Here is a 20,372-nt window from a genome sequence, read left to right as displayed (position 1 = left end):
CTTTTTTGGATTTTTTTTTGTTTTATTCATTTATTTTCTTTTTTAACCTCTTTTCTCATTTTTTGGCTGGTGCGTCAGTCATATATTCTCTTTTTTTTCTTTTTTTCTTCTTTTTTTTCCTCAGCCAAGTGTCCCCCTTCTTCTCCTCTTGCTGCTGCTGCTTCCTCTTTTTTGGATTTTTTTTTGTTTTATTTATTTATTTTCTTTTTTAACCACTTTTCTCATGTTTTGGCTGGTGCGTCAGTCATATCTTCTCTTTTTTTCTTTTTTTTTCTTTTTTTTCTCAGCCACGTGTCCCCCTTCTTCTCCTCTTGCTGCTGCTGCTTCCTCTTTTTGGATTTTTTTACTTTTATTTATTTATTTTCTTTTTTATCCTCTTTTCTCATTTTTTGGCTGGTGCGTGATTTATTTTCTCTTTTTTTTCTTTTTTTTCTTTTTTTTCTTTCTCAGCCACGTGTCCCCCTTCTTCTCCTCTTGCTGCTGCTGCTTCCTCTTTTTTTGGATTTTTTTTGTTTTATTCATTTATTTTCTTTTTTAACCTCTTTTTTAATTTTTTGGCTGGTGCGTCAGTCATATCTTTTTTTTTTTCTTTTTTTTTCCTTTTTTTTCCTCAGCCACGTGTCCCCCTTCTTCTCCTCTTGCTGCTGCTGCTTCCTCTTTTTTGGATTTTTTTTGTTTTATTCATTTATTTTCTTTTTTAACCTCTTTTCTCATTTTTTGGCTGGTGCGTGATTTATATCTTCTCTTTTTTTTCTTTTTTTTCTTTTTTTTCTTCCTCAGCCACGTGTCCCCCTTCTTCTCTTGCTGCTGCTGCTTCCTCTTTTTTTGGATTTTTTTTTTTATTCATTTATTTTCTTTTTTAACCTCTTTTCTAATTTTTTGGCTGGTGCGTCAGTCATATTTTCTTTTTTTTTCTTTTTTTTTCTTTTTTTTTTCCTCAGCCACGTGTCCCCCTTCTTCTCCTCTTGCTGCTGCTGCTTCCTCTTTTTTGGATTTTTTTCTGTTTTATTTATTTTCTTTTTTAACCTCTTTTCTCATTTTTTGGCTGCTGCGTTAGTCATATCTTCTCTTATTTTTTTTGTTTTGTTTTTCTTTTCTTCTTTTCCTGAGCCACGTGTCCCCCTTCTTCTAATCTTGCTGCTGCTGCTTCCTATTTTTTTGGATTTTTTTTATTTATTTATTTTCTTTTTTAACCTCTTTTCTCATTTTTTCGCTTGTGCGTCAGTCATATCTTCTCTTTTTTTCTTTTTTTTTCTTTTTTTTTCCTCAGCCACGTGTCCCCCTTCTTCTCCTCTTGCTGCTGCTGCTTCCTCTTTTTTGGATTTTTTTCTGTTTTATTTATTTATTTTCTTTTTTAACCTCTTTTCTCATTTTTTGGCTGGTGCGTCAGTCATATCTTCTCTTTTTTTTTCTTTTTTTTTTCCTCAGCCACGTGTCCCCCTTCTTCTCCTCTTGCTGCTGCTGCTTCCTCTTTTTTGGATTTTTTTGTTTTATTTATTTATTTTCTTTTTTAACATCTTTTCTCATTTTTTGGCTTGTGCGTCATTTATATCTTCTCTTTTTTTTCCTTTTTTTCTTTTTTTTTTCCTCAGCCACGAGTCCCCCTTCTTTTCTTGCTGCTGCTGCTCCCTCATTTTTGGATTTTTTTTATTTTATTTATTTATTTTCTTTTTTAACCTCTTTTCTCATTTTTTGGCTGGTGCGTCAATCATATCTTCACTTTTTTTTTTCCTCAGCCACGTGTCCCCCTTCTTCTCCTCTTGCTGCTGCTGCCTCCTCTTTTTTGGATTTGTTTTTTTGTTTTATTTATTTATTTTCTTTTTTAACCACTTTTCTCATTTTTAGGCTGCTGCGTCAGTCATATCTTCTCTTATTTTTTTTTTTTTTTTTTTCTTTCCTTCTTTTCCTCAGCCACGTGTCCCCCTTCTTCTCATCTTGCTGCCGCTGCCTCCTCTTTTTTTGGATTTCTTTTGTTTTATTTATTTATTTTCTTTTTTAACCTCTTTTCTCATTTTTTTGCTTGTGCGTCAGTCATATCTTCTCTTTTTTTTCTTTTTTTTTTCTTTTTTTTTTCCTCAGCCACGTGTCCCCCTTCTTCTCCTCTTGCTGCTGCTGCTTCCTCTTTTTTGGATTTTTTTCTGTTTTATTTATTTATTTCCTTTTTTAACCTCTTTTCTCATTTTTTGGCTGGTGCTTCATTTATATCTTCTGTTTTTTTTCTTTTTTTTTCTTTTTTTTTTCCTCAGCCACGCGTCCCCCTTCTTCTCCTCTTGCTGCTGCTGCTTCCTATTTTTTGGATTTTTTTGTTTTATTTATTTATTTTCTTTTTTAACCTCTTTTCTCATTTTTTGGCTGGTGCTTCATTTATATCTTCTGTTTTTTTTCTTTTTTTTTCTTTTTTTTTTCCTCAGCCACGCGTCCCCCTTCTTCTCCTCTTGCTGCTGCTGCTTCCTATTTTTTGGATTTTTTTGTTTTATTTATTTATTTTCTTTTTTAACCTCTTTTCTCATTTTTTGGCTGGTGCTTCATTTATATCTTCTGTTTTTTTTCTTTTTTTTTCTTTTTTTTTTCCTCAGCCACGCGTCCCCCTTCTTCTCCTCTTGCTGCTGCTGCTTCCTCTTTTTTGGATTTTTTTGTTTTATTTATTTATTTTCTTTTTTAACCTCTTTTCTCATTTTTTGGCTGGTGCTTCATTTATATCTTCTGTTTTTTTTCTTTTTTTTTCTTTTTTTTTTCCTCAGCCACGCGTCCCCCTTCTTCTCCTCTTGCTGCTGCTGCTTCCTATTTTTTGGATTTTTTTTGTTTTATTTATTTATTTTCTTTTTTAACTTCTTTTCTCATTTTTTGGCTGGTGCGTCATTTATATCTTCTCTTTTTATTCTTTTTTTTTTTCTTTTTTTCTCCTCAGCCACGTGTCCCCCCTTCATCTTCTCTTGCTGCTGCTGTTTCCTCTTTTTTGGATTTTTTTTTTGTTTTATTCATTTATTTTCTTTTTTAACCTCTTTTCTCATTTTTTGGCTGGTGCGTCAGGCATATCTTCTCTTTTCTTTTCTTTTTTTTTTTCTTTTTTTTTTCCTCAGCCACGTGTCCCCCTTCTTCTCCTCTTGCTGCTGCTGCTTCCTCTTTTTGGATTTTTTTACTTTTATTTTTTTATTTTCTTTTTTAACCTCTTTTTTCATTTTTTGGTTGGTGCGTCAGTCATATCTTCTCTTTTTTTTTCTTTTTTTTTCCTCAGCCTCGTGTCCCCCTTCTTCTCCTCTTGCTGCTGCTGCTTCCTCTTTTTTGGATTTTTTTCGTTTTATTTATTTATTTTCTTTTTTAATCTCTTTTCTCATTTTTTGGCTGGTGCGTCAGGCATATCTTCTCATTTTTTTTCTTTTTTTTTTCTTTTTTTTTTCCTCAGCCACGTGTCCCCCTTCCTTTCCTCTTGCTGCTGCTGCTTCCTCTTTTTTGGATTTTTTATGTTTTATTTATTTATTTTCTTTTTTAACCTCTTTTCTCATTTTTTGGCTGGTGCGTCATTTATATCTTCTCTTTTTATTCTTTTTTTTTCTTTTTTTTCTTCCTCAGCCACGTGTCCCCCTTCCTTTCCTGTTGCTGCTGCTGCTTCCTCTTTTTTGGATTTTTTATGTTTTATTTTTTTATTTTCTTTTTTAACCTCTTTTCTCATTTTTTCGCTGGTGCGTCAGTCATATCTTCTCTTTTTTTTTTCTTTTCTTTTTTCCTCAGCCACGTGTCCCCCTTCTTCTCCTCTTGCTGCTGCTGCTTCCTCTTTTTTTGAGTTTTTTTTTTGTTTTATTTATTTATTTTCTTTTTTAACCTCTTTTCTCATTTTTGGGCTGGTGCTTCAGTCATATCTTCTCTTTTTTTTGTTTTTTTTCTTCTTTTTTTCCTCAGCCACGTGTCCCCCTTCTTCTCCTCTTGCTGCTGCTACTTCCTCTTTTTTGGATTTTTTTTATTCATTTATTTTTTGGCTGATGTGTCAGTCATATCTTCTCTTTTTTTTCTTTTTTTTTCTTTTTTTTCATCCTCAGCCACGTGTCCCCCTTCTTCTCCTCTTGCTGCTGCGGTTTCCTCTTTTTTGGATTTTTGTTTTTGTTTTATTCATTTATTTTCTTTTTTAACCTCTTTTCTCATTTTTTGGCTGGTGCGTCATTTATATCTTCTCTTTTTTTCTTTTTTTTCTTTTTTTTCTTCCTCAGCCACGTGTCCCCCTTCTTCTCCTCTTCCTGCTGCTGTTTCCTCTTTTTTGGATTTTTTTTTGTTTTATTCATTTATTTTCTTTTTTAACCTCTTTTCTCATTTTTTGGCTGGTGCGTCATTTATATCTTCTTTTTTTTTTCTTTTTTTTCTTCCTCAGCCACATGTCCCCCTTCTTCTCCTCTTGCTGCTGCTGTTTCCTCTTTTTTGGATTTTTTTTTGTTTTATTCATTTATTTTCTTTTTTAACCTCTTTTCTCATTTTTTGGCTGGTGCGTCATTTATATCTTCTCTTTTTATTCTTTTTTTTCTTTTTTTTCTTCCTCAGCCACATGTCCCCCTTCTTCTCCTCTTGCTGCTGCTGTTTCCTCTTTTTTGGATTTTTTTCGTTTTATTTATTTATTTTCTTTTTTAATCTCTTTTCTCATTTTTTGGCTGGTGCGTCAGGCATATCTTCTCATTTTTTTTCTTTTTTTTTTCTTTTTTTTTTCCTCAGCCACGTGTCCCCCTTCCTTTCCTCTTGCTGCTGCTGCTTCCTCTTTTTTGGATTTTTTATGTTTTATTTATTTATTTTCTTTTTTAACCTCTTTTCTCATTTTTTGGCTGGTGCGTCATTTATATCTTCTCTTTTTATTCTTTTTTTTTCTTTTTTTTCTTCCTCAGCCACGTGTCCCCCTTCCTTTCCTGTTGCTGCTGCTGCTTCCTCTTTTTTGGATTTTTTATGTTTTATTTTTTTATTTTCTTTTTTAACCTCTTTTTTCATTTTTTCGCTGGTGCGTCAGTCATATCTTCTCTTTTTTTTTTCTTTTCTTTTTTCCTCAGCCACGTGTCCCCCTTCTTCTCCTCTTGCTGCTGCTGCTTCCTCTTTTTTTGGATTTTTTTTGTTTTATTCATTTATTTTCTTTTTTAACCTCGTTTTTAATTTTTTGGCTGGTGCGTCAGTCATATCTTCTTTTTTTTCTTTTTTTTCCTTTTTTTTCCTCAGCCATGTGTCCCCCGTCTTCTCCTCTTGCTGCTGCTGCTTCCTCTTTGTTGGATTTTTTTTGTTTCATATATTTATTTTCTTTTTTTAACCTCTTTTCTCATTTTTTGGCTGCTGCGTCAGTCATATCTTCTCTTTTTTTCTGTTTTTTTCTTTTTTTTCCTCAGCCAAGTGTCCCCCTTCTTCGCCTCTTGCTGCTGCTGCTTCCTCTTTTTGGATTTTTTTTTCTTTTATTTATTTATTTTCTTTTTTAACCTCTTTTCTCATTTTTTCGCTAGTGCGTCAGTCATATCTTCTCTTTTTTTTTTTTTTTTTTTCCTCACTCACGTGTCCCCCTTCTTCTCCTCTTGCTGCTGCTGCTTCCTTTTTTTTGGATTTTTTTTTTGTTTTATTTATTTATTTTCTTTTTTAACCTCTTTTCTAATTTTTTGGCTGGTGCGTCAGTCATATCTTCTCTTTTTTTTCTTTTTTTTTGTTTTTTTTTCCTCTGCCACGTGTCCCCCTTCTTCTCCTCTTGCTGCTGCTGCTTCCTCTTTTTTTGGATTTTTTTTTTGTTTTATTTATTTACTAACTTTTTTAACCTCTTTTCTCATATTTTGGCTGGTGCGTCAGTTATATCTTCTCTTTTTTTTCTTTTTTTTTCTTTTTTTTCCTCACCCACGTGTCCCCCCTTCATCTTCTCTTGCTGCTGCTGATTCCTCTTTTTTGGATTTTTTTTTTGTTTTATTCATTTATTTTCTTTTTTAACCTCTTTTCTCATTTTTTGGCTGGTGCGTCAGGCATATCTTCTTTTTTCTTTTCTTTTTTTTTTCTTTTTTTTTCCTCAGCCACGTGTCCCCCTTCTTCTCCTCTTGCTGCTGCTGCTTCCTCTTTTTTGGATTTTTTTCGTTTTATTTATTTATTTTCTTTTTTAATCTCATTTCAATTTTTTTGGCTGCTGCGTCAGTCATATCTTCTCTTTTTTCTGTTTTTTTCTTTTTTTTCCTCAGCCAAGTGTCCCCCTTCTTCTCCTCCTGCTGCTGCTGCTTCCTCTTTTTTGGATTTTTTTGTTCTATTTATTTATTTTCTTTTTTAACCTCTTTTCTCATTTTTTTGCTGGTGTGTCAGTCATATATTTTTTTCTTCTTTTTTTTTCCTCAGCCAAGTGTCCCCTTTCTTCTCCTCTTGCTACTGCTGCTTCCTCTTTTTTCGATTTTTTTTTGTTTTATTTATTTATTTTCTTTTTTAACCTCTTTTCTCATTTTTTTGCTGGTGCGTCAGTCATATATTCTTTTTTTTTTCTTTTTTTCTTCTTTTTTTTCCTCAGCCAAGTGTCCCCCTTCTTCTCCTCTTGCTGCTGCTGCTTCCTCTTTTTTGGATTTTTTTTGTTTTATTTATTTATTTTCTTTTTTAACCACTTTTCTCATGTTTTGGCTGGTGCGTCAGTCATATCTTCTCTTTTATTCTTTTTTTTTCTTTTTTTCTCAGCCACGTGTCCCCCTTCTTCTCCTCTTGCTGCTGCTGCTTTCTCTTTTTGGATTTTTTTACTTTTATTTATTTATTTTCTTTTTTATCCTCTTTTCTCATTTTTTGGCTGGTGCGTGATTTATATCTTCTCTTTTTTTTCTTTTTTTTCTTTTTTTTCTTTCTCTTTCACGTGTCCCCCTTCTTCTCCTCTTGCTGCTGCTGCTTCCTCTTTTTTTGGATTTTTTTTGTTTTATTCATTTATTTTCTTTTTTAACCTCTTTTTTAATTTTTTGGCTGGTGCGTCAGTCATATCTTCTTTTTTTTTCTTTTTTTTTTCTTTTTTTTTCCTCAGCCACGTGTCCCCCTTCTTCTCCTCTTGCTGCTGCTGCTTCCTCTTTTTTGGATTTTTTTCTGTTTTATTTATTTTCTTTTTTAACCTCTTTTCTAATTTTTTGGCTGATGCGTCAGTCATATCTTCTCTTATTTTTTTTTTTTTTTTTTTCTTTTATTCTTTTCCTCAGCCACGTGTCCCCCTTTTTCTAATCTTGCTGCTGCTGCTTCCTCTTTTTTTGGATTTTTTTTATTTATTTATTTTCTTTTTTAACCTCTTTTCTCATTTTTTCGCTTGTGCGTCAGTCATATCTTCTCTTTTTTTCTTTTTTTTTCTTTTTTTTTTTCCTCAGCCACGTGTCCCCCTTCTTCTCCTCTTGCTGCTGCTGCTTCCTCTTTTTTGGATTTTTTTCTGTTTTATTTATTTATTTTCTTTTTTAACCTCTTTTCTCATTTTTTGGCTGGTGCGTCAGTCATATCTTCTCTTTTTTTTTTTTTTTTTTTTTTCCTCAGCCACGTGTCCCCCTTCTTCTCCTCTTGTTGCTGCTGCTTCCTCTTTTTTGGATTTTTTTGTTTTATTTATTTATTTTCTTTTTTAACATCTTTTCTCATTTTTTGGCTGGTGCGTCATTTATATCTTCTCTTTTTTTTCCTTTTTTTCTTTTTTTTTTTCCTCAGCCACGAGTCCCCCTTCTTTTCTTGCTGCTGCTGCTCCCTCATTTTTGGATTTTTTTTGTTTTATTTATTTATTTTCTTTTTTAACCTCTTTTCTCATTTTTTGGCTGCTGCGTCAGTCATATCTTCTCTTATTTTTTGTTTTGTTTTGTTGTTCTTTTCTTCTTTTCCTCAGCCACGTGTCCCCCTTCTTCTCATCTTGCTGCTGCTGCTTCCTCTTTTTTTTGGATTTTTTTCTGTTTTATTTATTTATTTTCTTTTTTAACCTCTTTTCTCATTTTTTCGCTTGTGCGTCAGTCATATGTTCTCTTTTTTTTCTTTTTTTTTTCTTTTTTTTTCCTCAGCCACGTGTCCCCCTTCTTCTCCTCTTGCTGCTGCTGCTTCCTCTTTTTTGGATTTTTTTCTGTTTTATTTACTTATTTTCTTTTTTAACATCTTTTCTCATATTTTGGCTGGTGCGTCAGTCATATCTTCTCTTTTTTTTCTTTTTTTTTCTTTTTTTCCTCAGCCACGTGTCCCCCTTCTTCTCCTCTTGCTGCTGCTGCTTCCTCTTTTTTGGATTTTTTTCGTTTTATTTATGTATTTTCTTTTTTAACATCTTTTCTCATATTTTGGCTGGTGCGTCAATCATATCTTCACTTTTTTTTTTTCCTCAGCCACGTGTCCCCCTTCTTCTCCTCTTGCTGCTGCTGCCTCCTCTTTTTTGGATTTGTTTTTTTGTTTTATTTATTTATTTTCTTTTTTAACCACTTTTCTCATTTTTTGGCTGCTGCGTCTGTCATATCTTCTCTTATTTTTTTTGTTTTGTTTTTCTTTCCTTCTTTTCCTCAGCCACGTGTCCCCCTTTTTCTCATCTTGCTGCTGCTGCCTCCTCTTTTTTTGGATTTCTTTTGTTTTATTTATTTATTTTCTTTTTTAACCTCTTTTCTCATTTTTTCGCTTGTGCGTCAGTCATATCTTCTCTTTTTTTTCTTTTTTTTTTCTTTTTTTTTTCCTCAGCCACGTGTCCCCCTTCTTCTCCTCTTGCTGCTGCTGCTTCCTCTTTTTTGGATTTTTTTCTGTTTTATTTACTTATTTTCTTTTTTAACATCTTTTCTCATATTTTGGCTGGTGCGTCAGTCATATCTTCTCTTTTTTTTCTTTTTTTTTCTTTTTTTTCCTCAGCCACGTGTCCCCCTTCTTCTCCTCTTGCTGCTGCTGCTTCCTCTTTTTTGGATTTTTTTCGTTTTATTTATGTATTTTCTTTTTTAACATCTTTTCTCATATTTTGGCTGGTGCGTCAATCATATCTTCACTTTTTTTTTTTCCTCAGCCACGTGTCCCCCTTCTTCTCCTCTTGCTGCTGCTGCCTCCTCTTTTTTGGATTTGTTTTTTTGTTTTATTTATTTATTTTCTTTTTTAACCACTTTTCTCATTTTTTGGCTGCTGCGTCAGTCATATCTTCTCTTATTTTTTTTTTTTTGTTTTTCTTTCCTTCTTTTCCTCAGCCACGTGTCCCCCTTCTTCTCATCTTGCTGCTGCTGCCTCCTCTTTTTTTGGATTTCTTTTGTTTTATTTATTTATTTTCTTTTTTAACCTCTTTTCTCATTTTTTTGCTTGTGCGTCAGTCATATCTTCTCTTTTTTTTCTTTTTTTTTCTTTTTTTTTTCCTCAGCCACGTGTCCCCCTTCTTCTCCTCTTGCTGCTGCTGCTTCCTCTTTTTTGGATTTTTTTCTGTTTTATTTATTTATTTCCTTTTTTAACCTCTTTTCTCATTTTTTGGCTGGTGGGTCAGTCATATCTTCTCTTTTTTTTTCTTTTTTTTCTCCTCAGCCACGTGTCCCCCTTCTTCTCCTCTTGCTGCTGCTGCTTCCTCTTTTTTGGATTTTTTTGTTTTATTTATTTATTTTCTTTTTTAACCTCTTTTCTCATTTTTTGGCTGGTGCTTCATTTATATCTTCTGTTTTTTTTTCTTTTTTTTTCTTTTTTTTTTCCTCAGCCACGCATCCCCCTTCTTCTCCTCTTGCTGCTGCTGCTTCCTATTTTTTGGATTTTTTTTTTTTTTATTTATTTATTTTCTTTTTTAACCTCTTTTCTCATTTTTTGGCTGGTGCGTCAGGCATATCTTCTCATTTTTTTTCTTTTTTTTTTTCTTTTTTTCTCCTCAGCCACGTGTCCCCCCTTCATCTTCTCTTGCTGCTGCTGTTTCCTCTTTTTTGGATTTTTTTTTTGTTTTATTCATTTATTTTCTTTTTTAACCTCTTTTCTCATTTTTTGGCTGGTGCGTCAGGCATATCTTCTCTTTTCTTTTCTTTTTTTTTTCTTTTTTTTTTCCTCAGCCACGTGTCCCCCTTCTTCTCCTCTTGCTGCTGCTGCTTCCTCTTTTTGGATTTTTTTACTTTTATTTTTTTATTTTCTTTTTTAACCTCTTTTCTCATTTTTTGGTTGGTGCGTCAGTCATATCTTCTCTTTTTTTTTTTTTTTTTCCTCAGCCTCGTGTCCCCCTTCTTCTCCTCTTGCTGCTGCTGCTTCCTCTTTTTTGGACTTTTTTTGTTTTATTTATTTATTTTCTTTTTTAATCTCTTTTCTCATTTTTTGGCTGGTGCGTCAGGCATATCTTCTCATTTTTTTTCTTTTTTTTTTCTTTTTTTTTCCTCAGCCACGTGTCCCCCTTCCTTTCCTCTTGCTGCTGCTGCTTCCTCTTTTTTGGACTTTTTTTGTTTTATTTATTTATTTTCTTTTTTAATCTCTTTTCTCATTTTTTGGCTGGTGCGTCAGGCATATCTTCTCATTTTTTTTCTTTTTTTTTTCTTTTTTTTTTCCTCAGCCACGTGTCCCCCTTCTTCTCCTCTTGCTGCTGCTGCTTCCTCTTTTTTGGACTTTTTTTGTTTTATTTATTTATTTTCTTTTTTAATCTCTTTTCTCATTTTTTGGCTGGTGCGTCAGGCATATCTTCTCATTTTTTTTCTTTTTTTTTTCTTTTTTTTTCCTCAGCCACGTGTCCCCCTTCCTTTCCTCTTGCTGCTGCTGCTTCCTCTTTTTTGGATTTTTTATGTTTTATTTATTTATTTTCTTTTTTAACCTCTTTTCTCATTTTTTGGCTGGTGCGTCATTTATATCTTCTCTTTTTATTCTTTTTTTTTCTTTTTTTTCTTCCTCAGCCACGTGTCCCCCTTCCTTTCCTCTTGCTGCTGCTGCTTCCTCTTTTTTGGATTTTTTATGTTTTATTTTTTTATTTTCTTTTTTAACCTCTTTTCTCATTTTTTCGCTGGTGCGTCAGTCATATCTTCTCTTTTTTTTTCTTTTCTTTTTTCCTCAGCCACGTGTCCCCCTTCTTCTCCTCTTGCTGCTGCTGCTTCCTCTTTTTTTGAGTTTTTTTTTGTTTTATTTATTTATTTTCTTTTTTAACCTCTTTTCTCATTTTTGGGCTGGTGCTTCAGTCATATCTTCTCTTTTTTTTTGTTTTTTTTCTTCTTTTTTTCCTCAGCCACGTGTCCCCCTTCTTCTCCTCTTGCTGCTGCTACTTCCTCTTTTTTGGATTTTTTTTATTCATTTATTTTTTGGCTGATGTGTCAGTCATATCTTCTCTTTTTTTTCTTTTTTTTTCTTTTTTTTCATCCTCAGCCACGTGTCCCCCTTCTTCTCCTCTTGCTGCTGCTGTTTCCTCTTTTTTGGATTTTTGTTTTTGTTTTATTCATTTATTTTCTTTTTTAACCTCTTTTCTCATTTTTTGGCTGGTGCGTCATTTATATCTTCTCTTTTTTTCTTTTTTTTCTTTTTTTTCTTCCTCAGCCACGTGTCCCCCTTCTTCTCCTCTTCCTGCTGCTGTCTCCTCTTTTTTGGATTTTTTTTTGTTTTATTCATTTATTTTCTTTTTTAACCTCTTTTCTCATTTTTTGGCTGGTGCGTCATTTATATCTTCTTTTTTTTTTCTTTTTTTTCTTCCTCAGCCACATGTCCCCCTTCTTCTCCTCTTGCTGCTGCTGTTTCCTCTTTTTTGGATTTTTTTTTGTTTTATTCATTTATTTTCTTTTTTAACCTCTTTTCTCATTTTTTGGCTGGTGCGTCATTTATATCTTCTCTTTTTTTTCTTTTTTTTTTCCTCAGCCACGTGTCCCCCTTCTTCTCCTCTTGCTGCTGCTGCTTCCTCTTTTTTCGATTTTTTTGTTTTATTTATTTATTTTCTTTTTTAACATCTTTTCTCATTTTTTGGCTGGTGGGTCATTTATATCTTCTCTTTTTTTCCTTATTTTCTTTTTTTTTTCCTCAGCCACGAGTCCCCCTTCTTTTCTTGTTGCTGCTGCTCCCTCATTTTTGGATTTTTTTTGTTTTATTTATTTATTTTCTTTTTTAACCTCTTTTCTCATTTTTTGGCTGGTGTGTCATTTATATCTTCTCTTTTTTTTTTCTTTTTTTTCTTTTTTTTTCCTCAGCCACGCATCCCCCTTCTTCTCCTCTTGCTGCTGCTGTTTCCTCTTTTTTGGATTTTTTTTTATTCATTTATTTTCTTTTTTAACCTCTTTTCTCATTTTTTGGCTGGTGTGTCATTTATATCTTCTCTTTTTTTTCTTTTTTTTCTTTTTTTTTTCCTCAGCCACGCATCCCCCTTCTTCTCCTCTTGCTGCTGCGTTTTCCTCTTTTTTGGATTTTTTTTTTGTTTTATTCATTTATTTTCTTTTTTAACCTCTTTTCTCATTTTTTGGCTGGTGCGTAATTTATATCTTCTCTTTTTATTCTTTTTTTTTTCTTTTTTTTCTTCCTCAGCCACGTGTCCCCCTTCTTCTCCTCTTGCTGCTGCTGCTTCCTCTTTTTTTGGATTTTTTTTGTTTTATTCATTTATTTTCTTTTTTAACCTCGTTTTTAATTTTTTGGCTGGTGCGTCAGTCATATCTTCTTTTTTTTCTTTTTTTTCCTTTTTTTTCCTCAGCCACGTGTCCCCCGTCTTCTCCTCTTGCTGCTGCTGCTTCCTCTTTGCTGGATTTTTTTGTTTCATATATTTATTTTCTTTTTTTAACCTCTTTTCTCATTTTTTGGCTGCTGCGTCAGTCATATCTTCTCTTTTTTTCTGTTTTTTTCTTTTTTTTCCTCAGCCAAGTGTCCCCCTTCTTCTCCTCTTGCTGCTGCTGCTTCCTCTTTTTTGGATTTTTTTTTCTTTTATTTATTTATTTTCTTTTTTAACCTCTTTTCTCATTTTTTCGCTAGTGCGTCAGTCATATCTTCTCTTTTTTTTTTTTTTTTTTCCTCAGGCACGTGTCCCCCTTCTTCTCCTCTTGCTGCTGCTGCTTCCTCTTTTTTGGATTTTTTTTTGTTTTATTTATTTACTTTCTTTTTTAACCTCTTTTCTCATTGTTTGGCTGGTGCGTCAGTCATATCTTCTCTTTTTTTTCTTTTTTTTTTCCTCAGGCACGTGTCCCCCTTCTTCTCCTCTTGCTGCTGCTGCTTCCTTTTTTTTGGATTTTTTTTTGTTTTATTTATTTATTTTCTTTTTTAACCTCTTTTCTAATTTTTTGGCTGGTGCGTCAGTCATATCTTCTCTTTTTTTTCTTTTTTTTCTTTTTTTTTCCTCAGCCACGTGTCCCCCTTCTTCTCCTCTTGTTGCTGCTGCTTCCTCTTTTTTGGATTTTTTTTTTGTTTTATTTATTTACTAACTTTTTTAACCTCTTTTCTCATATTTTGGCTGGTGCGTCAGTTATATCTTCTCTTTTTTTTCTTTTTTTTTCTTTTTTTTCCTCACCCACGTGTCCCCCCTTCATCTTCTCTTGCTGCTGCTGTTTCCTCTTTTTTGGATTTTTTTTTTGTTTTATTCATTTATTTTCTTTTTTAACCTCTTTTCTCATTTTTTGGCTGGTGCGTCAGGCATATCTTCTTTTTTCTTTTCTTTTTTTTTCTTTTTTTTTCCTCAGCCACGTGTCCCCCTTCTTCTCCTCTTGCTGCTGCTGCTTCCTCTTTTTTTGGATTTTTTTCGTTTTATTTATTTTTTTTCTTTTTTAATCTCTTTTCAAATTTTTCGGCTGCTGCGTCAGTCATATCTTCTCTTTTTTCTGTTTTTTTCTTTTTTTTCCTCAGCCAAGTGTCCCCCTTCTTCTCCTCTTGCTGCTGCTGCTTCCTCTTTTTTGGATTTTTTTTGTTTTATTTATTTATTTTCTTTTTTAACCTCTTTTCTCATTTTTTTGCTGGTGCGTCAGTCATATATTCTCTTTTTTTTTTCTTTTTTTCTTCTTTTTTTTTCCTCAGCCAAGTGTCCCCCTTCTTCTCCTCTTGCTACTGCTGCTTCCTCTTTTTTCGATTTTTTTTTGTTTTATTTATTTATTTTCTTTTTTAACCTCTTTTCTCATTTTTTTGCTGGTGCGTCAGTCATATATTCTTTTTTTTTTCTTTTTTTCTTCTTTTTTTTCCTCAGCCAAGTGTCCCCCTTCTTCTCCTCTTGCTGCTGCTGCTTCCTCTTTTTTGGATTTTTTTTGTTTTATTTATTTATTTTCTTTTTTAACCACTTTTCTCATGTTTTGGCTGGTGCGTCAGTCATATCTTCTTTTTTATTCTTTTTTTTTCTTTTTTTTCCTCAGCCACGTGTCCCCCTTCTTCTCCTCTTGCTGCTGCTGCTTCCTCTTTTTGGATTTTTTTACTTTTATTTATTTATTTTCTTTTTTATCCTCTTTTCTCATTTTTTGGCTGGTGCGTGATTTATATCTTCTCTTTTTTTTCTTTTTTTTTCTTTTTTTTCTTTCTCTTTCACGTGTCCCCCTTCTTCTCCTCTTGCTGCTGCTGCTTCCTCTTTTTTTGGATTTTTTTTGTTTTATTCATTTATTTTCTTTTTTAACCTCTTTTTTAATTTTTTGGCTGGTGCGTCAGTCATATCTTCTTTTTTTCTTCTTTTTTTTTCCTCAGCCACGTGTCCCCCTTCTTCTCCTCTTGCTGCTGCTGCTTCCTCTTTTTTGGATTTTTTTCTGTTTTATTTATTTTCTTTTTTAACCTCTTTTCTCATTTTTTGGCTGCTGCGTCAGTCATATCTTCTCTTATTTTTTTTGTTTTGTTTTTCTTTTCTTCTTTTCCTCAGCCACGTGTCCCCCTTCTTCTAATCTTGCTGCTGCTGCTTCCTCTTTTTTTGGATTTTTTTTTATTTATTTATTTTCTTTTTTAACCTCTTTTCTCATTTTTTCGCTTGTGCGTCAGTCATATCTTCTCTTTTCTTCTTTTTTTTTCTTTTTTTTTTTCCTCAGCCACGTGTCCCCCTTCTTCTCCTCTTGCTGCTGCTGCTTCCTCTTTTTTGGATTTTTTTCTGTTTTATTTATTTATTTTCTTTTTAACCTCTTTTCTCATTTTTTGGCTGGTGCGTCAGTCATATCTTCTCTTTTTTTTCTTTTTTTTTTTTTCCTCAGCCACGTGTCCCCCTTCTTCTCCTCTTGCTGCTGCTGCTTCCTCTTTTTTGGATTTTTTTGTTTTATTTATTTATTTTCTTTTTTAACATCTTTTCTCATTTTTTGGCTGGTGCGTCATTTATATCTTCTCTTTTTTTTCCTTTTTTTCTTTTTTTTTTCCTCAGCCACGAGTCCCCCTTCTTTTCTTGCTGCTGCTGCTTCCTCATTTTTGGATTTTTTTTGTTTTATTTATTTATTTTCTTTTTTAACCTCTTTTCTCATTTTTTGGCTGCTGCGTCAGTCATATCTTCTCTTATTTTTTTTTTGTTTTGGTGTTCTTTTCTTCTTTTCCTCAGCCACGGGTCCCCCTTCTTCTCATCTTGCTGCTGCTGCTTCCTCTTTTTTTGGATTTTTTTCTGTTTTATTTATTTATTTTCTTTTTTAACCTCTTTTCTCATTTTTTCGCTTGTGCGTCAGTCATATCTTCTCTTTTTTTTCTTTTTTTTTTCTTTTTTTTTTCCTCAGCCACGTGTCCCCCTTCTTCTCCTCTTGCTGCTGCTGCTTCCTCTTTATTGGATTTTTTTCTGTTTTATTTACTTATTTTCTTTTTTAACATCTTTTCTCATATTTTGGCTGGTGCGTCAGTCATATCTTCTCTTTTTTTCCTTTTTTTTTCTTTTTTTTCCTCAGCCAGGTGTCCCCCTTCTTCTCCTCTTGCTGCTGCTGCTTCCTCTTTTTTGGATTTTTTTCGTTTTATTTATGTATTTTCTTTTTTAACATCTTTTCTCATATTTTGGCTGGTGCGTCAATCATATCTTCACTTTTTTTTTTTCCTCAGCCACGTGTCCCCCTTCTTCTCCTCTTACTGCTGCTGCCTCCTCTTTTTTTGGATTTGTTTTTGTTTTATTTATTTATTTTCTTTTTTAACCACTTTTCTCATTTTTTGGCTGCTGCGTCAGTCATATCTTCTCTTATTTTTTTTGTTTTGTTTTTCTTTCCTTCTTTTCCTCAGCCACGTGTCCCCCTTCTTCTCATCTTGCTGCTGCTGCTTCCTCTTTTTTTGGATTTCTTTTGTTTTATTTATTTATTTTCTTTTTTAACCTCTTTTTTCATTTTTTCGCTTGTGCGTCAGTCATATCTTCTCTTTTTTTTCTTTTTTTTTTCTTTTTTTTCCTCCGCCACGTGTCCCCCTTCTTCTCCTCTTGCTGCTGCTGCTTCCTCTTTTTTGGATTTTTTTCTGTTTTATTTATTTATTTTCTTTTTTAACCTCTTTTCTCATTTTTTGGCTGCTGCGTCAGTCATATCTTCTCTTTTTTTTTCTTTTTTTTTTCCTCAGCCACGTGTCCCCCTTCTTCTCCTCTTGCTGCTGCTGCTTCCTCTTTTTAGGATTTTTTTGTTTTATTTATTTATTTTCTTTTTTAACCTCTTTTCTCATTTTTTGGCTGGTGCGTCATTTATATCTTCTCTTTTTTTTCTTTTTTTTCTTTTTTTTCCTCAGCCATGCGTCCCCCTTCTTCTCCTCTTGCTGCTGCTGCTTCCTATTTTTTGGATTTTTTCTGTTTTATTTATTTATTTTCTTTTTTAACCTCTTTTCTCATTTTTTGGCTGGTGCGTCAGTCATATCTTCTCTTTTTTTCTTTTTTTCTTTTTTTTCCTCAGCCAAGTGTCCCCCTTCTTCTCTTGCTGATGCTGCTCCCTCATTTTTGGATTTTTTTGTTTTATTTATTTATTTTCTTTTTTAACCTCTTTTCTCATTTTTTGGCTGGTGTGTCATTTATATCTTCTCTTTTTTTTTCTTTTTTTTCTTTTTTTTTTTCCTCAGCCACGCATCCCCCTTCTTCTCCTCTTGCTGCTGCTGCTTCCTATTTTTTGGATTTTTTTTGTTTTATTTATTTTTTTTCTTTTTTAACCTCTTTTCTCATTTTTGGCTAGTGCGTCAGGCATATCTTCTCATTTTATTTCTTTTTTTTTCTTTTTTTCTCCTCAGCCACGTGTCCCCCCTTCATCTTCTCTTGCTGCTGCTGTTTCCTCTTTTTTGGATTTTTTTTTTGTTTTATTCATTTATTTTCTTTTTTAACCTCTTTTCTCATTTTTTGGCTGGTGCGTCAGGCATATTTTCTCTTTTCTTTTCTTTTTTTTTTCTTTTTTTTTTCCTCAGCCACGTGTCCCCCTTCTTCTCCTCTTGCTGCTGCTGCTTCCTCTTTTTTGGATTTTTTTTGGTTTTATTTATTTATTTTATTTTTAACCTCTTTTCTCATTTTTTGGCTGGTGCGTCAGGCATATCTTCTCATTTTTTTTCTTTTTTTTTCTTTTTTTTTTCTTTTTTTTCCTCAGCCACGTGTCCCCCCTTCATCTTCTCTTGCTGCTGCTGTTTCCTCTTTTTTGGATTTTTTTTTTGTTTTATTCATTTATTTTCTTTTTTAATCTCTTTTCTCATTTTTTGGCTGGTGCTTCATTTATATCTTCTCTTTTCTTTTCTTTTTTTTCTTTTTTTTTCCTCAGCCACGTGTCCCCCTTCTTCTCCTCTTGCTGCTGTTGCTTCCTCTTTTTTGGATTTTTTTTTTGCTTTATTTATTTATTTTCTTTTTTAACCACTTTCCTCATATTTTGGCTGGTGCGTCAGTCATATCTTCTCTTTTTTTTTCTTTTTTTTCTTTTTTTTCCTCAGCCACGTGTCCCCCCTTCATCTTCTCTTGCTGCTGCTGTTTCCTATTTTTTGGATTTTTTTTTTGTTTTATTCATTTATTTTCTTTTTTAACCTCTTTTTTTCATTTTTTGGCTGGTGCGTCAGGCATATCTTCTCTTTTCTTTTCTTTTTTTTTCTTTTTTTTTCCTCAGCCACGTGTCCCCCTTCTTCTCCTCTTGCTGCTGCTGCTTCCTCTTTTATGGATTTTTTTTGTTTTATTTATTTATTTTCTTTTTTAACCTCTTTTCTCATTTTTTTGCTGGTGCGTCAGTCATATATTCTTTTTTTTTTTCTTTTTTTCTTCTTTTTTTTTCCTCAGCCAAGTGTCCCCCTTCTTTTCCTCTTGCTGCTGCTGCTTCCTCTTTTTTGGATTTTTTTTTGTTTTATTTATTTATTTTCTTTTTTAACCTTTTTTCTCATATTTTGGCTGGTGCGTCAGTCATATCTTCTCTTTTTTTTCTTTTTTTTCTTTTTTTTTCTCAGCCACGTGTCCCCCTTCTTCTCCTCTTGCTGCTGCTGCTTCCTCTTTTTAGATTTTTTTACTTTTATTTTTTTATTTTCTTTTTTAACCTCTTTTCTCATTTTTTGGTTGGTGCGTCAGTCATATCTTCTCTTTTTTTTTCTTTTTTTTTTCCTCGGCCACGTGTCCCCCTTCTTCTCCTCTTGCTGCTGCTGCTTCCTCTTTTTTGGATTTTTTTCGTTTTATTTATTTATTTTCTTTTTTAATCTCTTTTCTCATTTTTTGGCTGGTGCGTCAGGCATATCTTCTCATTTTTTTTCTTTTTTTTTCTTTTTTTTTTCCTCAGCCACGTGTCCCCCTTCCTTTCCTCTTGCTGCTGCTGCTTCACCTTTTTTGGATTTTTTATGTTTTATTTATTTATTTTCTTTTTTAACCACTTTTCTCATTTTTTCGCTGGTGCGTCAGTCATATCTTCTCTTTTTTTTTTCTTTTCTTTTTTCCTCAGCCACGTGTCCCCCTTTTTCTCCTCTTGCTGCTGCTGCTTCCTCTTTTTTTGAATTTTTTTTTGTTTTATTTATTTATTTTCTTTTTTAACCTCTTTTCTAATTTTTTGGCTGGTGCTTCAGTCATATCTTCTCTTTTTTTTTGTTTTTTTTTCTTCTTTTTTTCCTCAGCCTCGTGTCCCCCTTCTTCTCCTCTTGCTGCTGCTACTTCCTCTTTTTTGGATTTTTTTTATTCATTTATTTTTTGGCTGATGTGTCAGTCATATCTTCTCTTTTTTTTCTTTTTTTTTCTTTTTTTTCTTCCTCAGCCACGTGTCCCCCTTCTTCTCCTCTTGCTGCTGCTGTTTCCTCTTTTTTGGATTTTTGTTTTTGTTTTATTCATTTATTTTCTTTTTTTACCTCTTTTCTCATTTTTTGGCTGGTGCGTCAGGCATATCTTCTTCTTTCTTTTCTTTTTTTTTTCTTTTTTTTTCCTCAGCCACGTGTCCCCCTTCTTCTCCTCTTGCTACTGCTGCTTCCTCTTTTTTCGATTTTTTTTTGTTTTATTTATTTATTTTCTTTTTTAACCTCTTTTCTCATTTTTTGGCTGGTGCGTCATTTATATCTTCTTTTTTTTTTCTTTTTTTTCTTCCTCAGCCACATGTCCCCCTTCTTCTCCTCTTGCTGCTGCTGTTTCCTCTTTTTTGGATTTTTTTTTATTCATTTATTTTCTTTTTTAACCTCTTTTCTCATTTTTTGGCTGGTGTGTCATTTATATCTTCTCTTTTTTTTTCTTTTTTTTTCTTTTTTTCTTCCTCAGCCACGTGTCCCCCTTCTTCTCCTCTTGCTGCTGCTGTTTCCTCTTTTTTGGATTTTTTTTTGTTTTATTCATTTATTTTCTTTTTTAACCTCTTTTCTCATTTTTTGGCTGGTGCGTCATTTATATCTTCTCTTTTTATTCTTTTTTTTTCTTTTTTTTCTTCCTCAGCCACGTGTCCCCCTTCTTCTCCTCTTGCTGCTGCTGCTTCCTCTTTTTTTGGATTTTTTTTGTTTTATTCATATTTTTCTTTTTTAACCTCGTTTTTAATTTTTTGGCTGGTGTGTCAGTCATATCTTCTTTTTTTTCTTTTTTTTCCTTTTTTTTCCTCAGCCACGTGTCCCCCGTCTTCTCCTCTTGCTGCTGCTGCTTCCTCTTTGTTGGATTTTTTTTGTTTCATATATTTATTTTCTTTTTTTAACCTCTTTTCTCATTTTTTGGCTGCTGCGTCAGTCATATCTTCTCTTTTTTTCTGTTTTTTTCTTTTTTTTCCTCAGCCAAGTGTCCCCCTTCTTCTCCTCTTGCTGCTGCTGCTTCCTCTTTTTTGGATTTTTTTTTCTTTTATTTATTTAATTTCTTTTTTAACCTCTTTTCTCATTTTTTCGCTAGTGCGTCAGTCATATCTTCTCTTTTTTTTTTTTTTTTTTCCTCAGGCACGTGTCCCCCTTCTTCTCCTCTTGCTGCTGCTGCTTCCTCTTTTTTGGATTTTTTTTTGTTTTATTTATTTACTTTCTTTTTTAACCTCTTTTCTCATTTTTTGGCTGTGCGTCAGTCATATCTTCTCTTTTTTTCTTTTTTTTCTTTTTTTTCCTCAGGCAAGTGTCCCCCTTCTTCTCCTCTTGCTGCTGCTGCTTCCTCTTTTTTGGATTTTTTTTTCTTTTATTTATTTATTTTCTTTTTTAACCTCTTTTCTCATTTTTTCGCTGGTGCGTCAGTCATATCTTCTCTTTTTTTTTTCTTT

Source organism: Palaemon carinicauda, chromosome 10 (genome assembly GCF_036898095.1).
Source record: "Palaemon carinicauda isolate YSFRI2023 chromosome 10, ASM3689809v2, whole genome shotgun sequence".
NCBI classification, from domain to species: domain Eukaryota; kingdom Metazoa; phylum Arthropoda; class Malacostraca; order Decapoda; family Palaemonidae; genus Palaemon; species Palaemon carinicauda.
The sequence above is the reverse complement of the archived record's forward strand: the minus strand, read 5'-3'. Positions refer to the sequence as shown.